This window comes from Lactuca serriola, chromosome 5 (genome assembly GCF_051521515.1).
Source record: "Lactuca serriola cultivar US96UC23 chromosome 5, Lser_US96UC23_V15, whole genome shotgun sequence".
Lineage (NCBI taxonomy): Eukaryota > Viridiplantae > Streptophyta > Magnoliopsida > Asterales > Asteraceae > Lactuca > Lactuca serriola.
The window spans coordinates 231,061,409-231,068,794 of NC_136412.1; positions in this window are offsets into that span (position 1 = coordinate 231,061,409).

Genomic DNA, 7,386 nt, shown 5'->3' on the forward strand with positions numbered 1-7,386 from the left:
ACAAATAGTAAAAAAAAGATGTGTGTGATCAAAATAAGTGAACTGAAAGGACACCTCAAGAAACAACAAAAATACTAAATAAAGCATGTTATTGATATATAACCAATAGAAAATCCCAAAGAAAAGGAAACAAGTCGTGACCCAAACACCTTCATGATTTAATTGTAAAGATACCCCCTTTGATAGACCAAGCACCACCAATGTCCAATCAACAGTCATCGAAGATACACCCTTGGGCTAATTTTATTTCACATGAAAAAATTACCGACTCAACAGGCATTCTTGGCGGCTATTAGCTAAAACAATGAGCCGAAACATTTTAAGCAAGCTGTGTAGGATATGAAATGGAGGGGAGCCGTGCAAAAGGAAGTGTGATCTCTTGAAGAAAATGGGACATGGACTCTTGAGAATTACAAAGCGGTAAAGTGGGTATATAAAATCAAATACAAACCCAATTAAGAGATCGAAACGCTACAAAGGGTTTTTACGTAGATAGAGGGGTGGACTTCCATGACACTTTATTGTTGTCACAAGCAAAAAGGATTGACTCTTCAACTCGACGTTTACAACGCCTTCCTACATGGAGATTTGGATGAAGAAGTCTACGAAAGATACCTTAAGGTCTCACTAAAGAAGGCTAAACAAAAGTAAGCAGGCTAAGAAAATCCCTCAATGGACTTTGACAGGCTTCTAATAACTGGTATAAAAAATTCATAACAACACTGATGAAAATTGATTTTAGAAGATTGAAGCTCTCCAGATGATCATTTACTTGGTTATTTTTAGTCATCCAGAGAGTATACTAACGTTGCTTTTGATACAACCAATGAAGGAGATAATTATTTTGATACTTGTCATAGAGTTTCTCCTAAAGCCCAATGTCAAACGTTTAATACACAACCTCCCTCACCACTTCATTTTTCAAGGTTAACTAAATAGTGATATCCAGTTTTTCCAGCATATCCTTCTTCTGCATTTCATCCATGTGTTTTGGTAGTTTCATTTCTCCTTCCAAAGTCATTGCATACCCATGTTGAATCTGTAACATCCCGAGAATTCGCAGGTATTTCCAAACCCTATTCTATCTTTACTTCGTCAATTATAGTCCTTAGGATTGAGAAGGAAAGGCCAAGTTTGCAAGTTTGGGTCAAGTGGGAGTACGCTGCGCGTACATAAGAGTACACTAAGCGTATTAAGATCCTCCTCAGTACGTCGGACGTACACTTGTGTACACTAGGCGTACTAATGTCAGGATGAAACCCTAATGTTTAGGGTTTGGGGCCTATATAGGCAACATTATGAGCTCCAAAACCTCTCTTACCCCGGCCTCCACAGATTACATTCATCCTCCCCAAACCCTAATCTCTCCTTTGTGTGTTTAAGCTCATTTGGTTTATTCTTGAGTGCTTTAAGAGGAAACCATTGCATCAAAGAGTTGAAAGAAGAGACCAAGCTTGTAGATTTGAAGTTAGCTCCTGCACAAGAACCTCCAGAAGGTATAAAGTTCCAAACTTTATGCTTATATGATCAGATCTCTCCATTTTGCTTTAAAAGACCCATTTCTTGTCCCAAAAACCACAAGGTGGTGCATGTGGTGTTTTGGACGAAAAAAACTGTCCTTCTGGACTCTTGAAGGGACCTTGAGTGATAAAAATGAAGTCCCATTAGTTGTATGTGTCTCATGCCAAGAGAAATAAGGTCTTAATGGATTATGACCAAGCATTAAGAACTTTATGGATGTCCAAAGTGATAAAGTTCATGACTTTATGCACCCTAGGCATGTTAGATCTTTGGATCTGAAGTTTAGGATTAAGAGCATAAGGCATTAAGCACCTAATGAGGTTTTGGAAAACTGTCCAGTACGCCCAACGTACTGGGTCAACCACCCCGATAGTGGTCAACATTGGATGAGTACGCATTGCATACGTCCTCTGTTGGGCTTTGACAAATGGGCTTGGGGTTTTGGGCTGTTTATGGACTAATTGGGATAGGGCATTATTGGACTCTATAAATATTATATTTTGGGCCAGTTTATGATAATGGATCATGGGGTTAGGCCCAATAAGGAGGTTGGGCCTAATTTAGTAAATTGGGCCAATAGTGGACTTATGAATATGGACTTTCAAGTTGAGGATTTGGTGTTGGGCTTTGACCCAACAAAAGGGAATGGACTTAACGAGTTATATGGACACTTAGTCAAGGGAGTAATGTTGGGTGTTAACCTAGTATCTATTATTATGTGACAGTTCGGGATTCTTGGTAGGACAACAGTCAGCGAGTTACATTATTTCAGCACTTCTAGCGATGTGAGTTACCTCATTATGGCAAGCCAGTGTTGCATGTTAGTTGCTATGTCAGTTAGGTAGATCTATAGGAATACCTGTAGTTTTATGTGATTATCTGTGTGTGCATTGGTTGTGTTATATGTCGACATATTATGTGGGTGGGTTGAGGTGATACTGCTCTGTGCGGTAACCAACGAACCTGGGAGCATTCTAGATATGAGCTGAGGGCCAGGTGGGGCATGCCATAATCGTACTGCAGGCTCGGGAGCATTCCAAATAGGAGCTGAGGGAGACTCGTACTTTGGGCTCGATGGCAATCCAAATATGAGTTGTGGGCTCGGAAGGCAACCCAGACCCACATTGTAGGCCCAGGGGTAATCCAGTCTATAAAGTTGTGGACCCAGTACATGCTGTTATTATATATGTGTTATGCGTAGTGTATCGTTATTTTGGGGGAACCTACTAAGCTTTCGGGCTAACAGTTTCAGTTTATTTGTTTCAGGTACATCAGGGGATCGCGGCAAGGCGAATGTGTGATCGTACAGCTCCTCATATTTTGTTTATGTTTCTCGAAAAACTCTGATATTAGACATTTTGAAAACAAGATGTAATAATTTAATGGTTTTGAAATATTTTATTTACGTTCAAATTTTGCATGATTTTTATGGGTGTTACAAGTTGGTATCAGAGCCTTGGTTTGAGTGAATTGGAGGAACACTCGTGTGACTCCAGTCTCAAATCAAGGAAAGGATTTTCAAAATGGTTTTCAAAATAAGTAAAAGAGGATGCATGGTGTACGATCAGCCGGAGCTAGTAAGTAGACCTTAAAATACCATACAATTATTTGATTATGTGATATGGTAGAACAACATGCTAGTACTAGGCTAGGGATCTTCAGGAATTGCATGATAAAATTGTCTAGTTACATGATGCATGCTAGCCTAGGGTTTTCTCTATATGAAATTGACATCATTACTGTAGTTGCTTAGTGGATGCATCACGGTTATACATAATTAAGATCTTATAGCATGAGAATGTTTGATTTGGCCTTATGTTCTGTTCTTGTTTGATTGGGAGCTTAGGGTAGGATTGGATATTCGAAAGTCTATGGGGTCCAACGTTATGTATGGCTAGCATACACTAGTGCTGCAAGGTTGGTGGAAGTTTCATAGATGGGTGGGTCGTGAGAGGCCGTGAGGCCAGTTATGAGATATCTTGTATTCCTCTAGGAGTGAGGATTGAGCGCTCTCTATGCTTATGTATATGATTAGGGTGATGTGGTGATACTTGAGATAAATATGGGTAGGTGTGGAAGGTAGTATGGGCCCGTACTACTGAAAGCACAGGACCCATACGCTTAGAAAGGAAGTCACAACCCCTAGGGTTTAGTTGGAAGTTGGTCCCCTATTATTATGTGGTTATCTGATATCTTCTTGGTATGTTTTCAGAATGGTGGTTACGAGACGCTTTGTGACTGGATCCAGGTCAGGATCAGGATCAGGAGACGGATGCCAGGAGGAGCCAACAGCACCTGAGACTATGGTGCAAATGGGGACCGAGGAGCTAGATGTCAGGATTCAAGAGATCCTGCATGATGAGGTTGGCGCTATGTTCCGGGCATAGCTACTGGAGATGTTTGGGTCTATTAAGACTGCCATGGTCGAGTACTTCGACGAGTATTACGCAACCCTTGCAGAGACGGCTGCCGCTGCAGCTACATCGGTTGTAACAATGGCAGGAGGAGGAGGAGCCAGTTGGGCTTTCCAGTACAAGGACTTTGATAACACGAAGCCCCCTACTTTTGATGGGACTCAGGATCCCATCAAACCCATGAGGTAGATTTTAGATGTGGAGGGATGCTTCTTTACTTGCTCGTGTCCCATTAACTAGAGGGTCAAATGTGCCCTGAACCTGCTGAGGCTCGGGAGCAAGGACTGGTGGAGATTGATGACATGGTCGTACACTGACAATCAGAGAGCTGCTGTTATTTGGGAGTAGTTCAACGATATGTTCCGCACTCGATACATTCCCCGGGTTGAGCGGGAACGATTGGATCAGGAGTTTTTGAGTTTGAGACAGGATGGAGAGTCGGTGACGAAGATCACCCGCATGTTCACTGAGAGGGCGATGTTCTGCCCTGATTTTGCCTCGGAGCAGGCCCATATGACACGTTATCTAAGCATGCTCAAGATTGACATTCATCAGTTTGTTGCCACACGTTGATGTGATACTCTGTTGGAGTTATAGGAGGCCCCTAGGCGGCGTGAGTTGGAGATTGAGCTGCGGATGAGGGAGCAGCGATAGTCCCCGACACAGTCACAGTCAGCGCCAAAGCGGTCTAAGACTGCTGATTCTAGGGTTGGGAGCCAGCAGAGCCGCAGCTGTAGAAAGTGCGGCAAGGGTCATTCTGGGGTTTGTTAAGCTGGTAGTGGGTGCCACAGGTGTGGAAAGGAGGGGCATTGTGCGAAGGAATGTCTCCATCCCGCCTCAGTTCCAAGTATGAGGTTATGTTATCACTGTGATTAGGTTGGCCACATGAAGGCCAACTGTCCATTGCTCGCCACCAAGCCGGCGTAGCCTCCCGCTCTAGCTACTTTGAGGATTACGGACGGGAGGTTAGGTAGAGCAGAGCACCCGAAGGCTCAGGGGCACGCCTTTCAGCTCACCGCAGAGGATGCCAGGGCAGCACCAGATGTGGTTGTTGGTATGTTTCTATCCCTTATCTTACCGATCTTATAGGTTTTATGCTTATCTGTTTATACATGTGTTTAGGTACGTTTTTAGTGAACTCCTTGCCTGCATTGGTTTTATTTGACTCGGTGGCAAGTCGGTCATTTGTATCACAGACAATTAGTAGGGAGTTCAATGTGTCGGTAGGCGAGCTAGAGTGTCTGTTGCGATTCTCTATCACCAATGAACATGGGGTTTCTGCTTCTTCGGTCTACCGAGGATGTGAGATGGAGATCTTCGGAGTATCTTTCCTGATAGACCTGATTCCGATACCCATGAGGGATGTGTGCGTGATTGTAGGGATGGACTGGCTCATTTGGTTCGGCGCCTTGATTGATTGCGATGGTCAGCGGTCAGTGGTTCGAACCCCAAGTGGGGGAGAATTGGTTATATATGGCAAGGGCACCAGAGTGGGATCAGGGTTTTGTTTAGTTTCCAGGGCTCGATAGTATATTCAGCATGGGTGTGCGAGTTATCTAGCGTATGTGGTGGATACGCGAGCTAGGGATCAGATTTCAGTTTTAGAGGTTCCAGTAGTCAGGGAGTTTGCTGATGTATTTCCGGAAGAGTTGCCAGGGATACCTCCAGAGAGGCAGGTCGAGTTTCGAATCGACCTGGTGCTGGGTGCGGCTCCTATCGCCAAGGCTCCTTAAAAATTGGCGTCACCTGAGATGCAGGAGTTGTCATCACAGCTGCAGGAACTGCTGGGCAAGCAGTTCATTTGACCTAGCAGTTCTCCATGGGGAGCATCGATCCTCTTCGTCATGAAGAAGGACGGTTTGAACCGAATGTGCATCATCAATTATAGGGAATTGAACAAGTTAACGGTGAAGAACCGTTATCCACTCCCGAGGATAGATGATCTCTTTGATCAGTTGCAGGGTGCATCTTAGTTTTCCAAGATATAGTTGAGGTCGGGATATCATCAGGTACGGTTCAGAGAGGAGGACACAGAGAAGAGCGTGTTTCGGACTCGTTATGGTCATTACGAGGTCGTGGTGATGCAGTTTGGGCTCAGCAACGCGCCGACAATATTTTTTGATCTGATGAATTGGGTCTGCAGAACGATGCTTGATCGCTCGGTCATCGTATTTATTGATGATATCTTGGTATATTCCAAGACTCGGGAGCAGCACGAGGAGCACCTCAGGGAGTTGTTGGGAATTATGAGACGGGAAAAACTGTATGCCAAGTCCTCGAAGTGTGAGTTTTGGTTACGGGAGGTCCATTTCCTTGGACATCTCATCAACCAAGAGGGGATTTTGGTCGACCAGGCCAAAATAGAGGCAGTATGCAGTGGGAGGTGTCGAGATATCCTTCAGACATCAAGAGTTTTCTGGGTTTAGTAGGGTACTACCAGAGGTTCATTGGAGATTTCTCAAAGATTGCAGTGCCCCTGACTCGTCTAACGAGGAAAGGGGTGGATTTTCGGTGGGGCCCTGAGTAGCAGGGAGTGTTTGAGACCCTCCGACAATGATTGTGTGAGGTTGTAGTCTTGACTCTCCTAGAGGGAGTTCAGGATTTTAAGGTGTACCGTGATGCTTCCATCACAGGTGTAGGGACGGTCCTCATGCAGAGGGAACATGTGATAGCCTACACATCGCAACAGCTGAAGCCGCACGTGACGAGATACCCTACACATTATTTAGAGTTGGGAGCGGTGGTATTCACTCTCAAAATTTGTAGACATTACCTTTATGGGGTCCGCTGTACTATATACATGAATCACAAGAGCCTGAGACATATCATGGACCATCCGAACTTGAACATGAGGCAGCACAGGTGGCTGGATGTAGTCAAGGACTATGTTTACGAGATCCTTTACCACCCCGGTAAAGAGAATGTGGTGGCAGACGCTCTGAGCCGCAAGTCAGTTGGGTCTTCTGTCCTAGCAATATGTATGAGGATAGCGGTGGATTCTCCGCTTGTGAGATTGATCAGAGATGCTCAGGCTGAGGGCATGCGACCAGAAAATTGGAAGTTGGAGAGGATCAAGGGTGAGAATACCCGGTTTGTGCAAGATAGCTAGGGATTATTGACCCGATGCGGACGGGTATGGGTTCCGATGTCTGGTGGGGTCAGACAGACCGTGATGGAAGAGGCTCATAAGTCTCGTTTTTCTAATCACCCAGGGGCCACCAAGATGTACCGGGATTTGAGTTTGAGCTACTGGTGGCCGTTCATGAAGTGAGAAATCGCTTGGTATGTTGAGAGGTGCTTGACTTGTAGGATGGTCAAGGCCGAGCATCAGTGGCCGCATGGAAAGATGCAGCCCCTGGAGATTCCTATGTGGAAGTGGGAACAAATCATGATGGATTTCATTACCAAGCTGTCGAGGACAATGAAGGGGTTTGATGCGATATGGGTCATC